Source organism: Kryptolebias marmoratus, linkage group LG7 (genome assembly GCF_001649575.2).
Source record: "Kryptolebias marmoratus isolate JLee-2015 linkage group LG7, ASM164957v2, whole genome shotgun sequence".
In the NCBI taxonomy this organism is placed as follows: Eukaryota; Metazoa; Chordata; class Actinopteri; order Cyprinodontiformes; family Rivulidae; genus Kryptolebias; species Kryptolebias marmoratus.
This window is the reverse complement of record NC_051436.1, coordinates 10,546,315-10,547,327: the sequence shown is the minus strand read 5'-3', so window position 1 is coordinate 10,547,327 and position 1,013 is coordinate 10,546,315. Positions and strand designations below refer to the sequence as shown.

General features: G+C 55.0%; 1 protein-coding gene across 1 annotated transcript in view; it reads right to left on the bottom strand.

Moving 5' to 3' along the window:
- Positions 1–1,013, bottom strand: part of LOC108249521 (CD209 antigen-like protein C) — a 12,408-nt gene that overhangs the window by 3,900 nt on the left and 7,495 nt on the right. The gene's annotated exons all lie outside the window — the stretch shown is intronic.

The window sequence follows — 1,013 nt, the reverse complement described above, 5'->3', positions numbered from 1 at the left end:
GGGAACGCTCTGCAGGGAACGCTCTGCAGGGAACGCTCTGCCGGGAACGCTCTGCCGGGAACGCTCTGCAGGGAACGCTCTGCAGGGTGCGCGGCGAGGGGTCCAAAGTGCTGCGGACGTTCCCGCGCTTCGTTTACGGCCCGTCGAAGATGTCGGGTAGGGCCGCTTGATGACCGATGCTGTTGCTGAACACGTTTAACCCTCCTGAAGACAGGTAGAGGATCTTGGGTCAATTTGACCCGAAGGCCACGGGAGGGTGGTCTTAACTCCCCACCCCCATACGCGCAGGTAAAGGTCTCGCCCGAGTGCTGCAGACGTTTCCTCTTTAAGCTGCCTCCGGCCAAGAGAACCGATGGAACGGGCCGCATCCCGTGCGTGGTACCAAACGTGCGTCTGTTATCAATACGTCCCACCCAAAAGCACACATGCTGACTATTTCAGCTCTGTGACTACACTACCCCTGGTGGCTCAGAGGCTTAACAGCGGCGGGGTGACTTTAACCTCTGCGCTGTTTCGGTTCTCACATGCAGTAAGTCGCGCCGAGACGGGACAGAAGGTGTCTTAAAAGCAATTTTTTTTTTTTTTGTGAAAGGGAGCTGTGTCTGGAGCGACCTCCGGGGAAGCCGCGCACCGTCACCACGTGGCAACTCGACAACGCCGTGCAGGTGGTTCGATTTTTCTCCGCACGGCAAAAGGAACCCCTCCAGCTTCTGATGGAGAACAGTGTTCGAAGCAGCGAGCTCGACTTCTGTCCAATCCAAGCGGCGGAGAAGTCAGCAAAGATCGTGCGTTCCTTTAAAAAAAAAAAACGGACTTTGAGTCTGTGGAAACCGTGGCGTCCCCTTGCTCCCCAAAAACAACGGGGTGAGCGGAACTTTGCGATTTCTAATGGTTTTAAGAAAAAAGGGTCCTCCCCCAGAATAATATCTGCGCAACAAAGTGTGTGACAGCTTATCTCTGAGTGTGAAATCAGAGGAATGCTTAAGCTAAAAAAAGAAAGGGGGGGGGGGGGG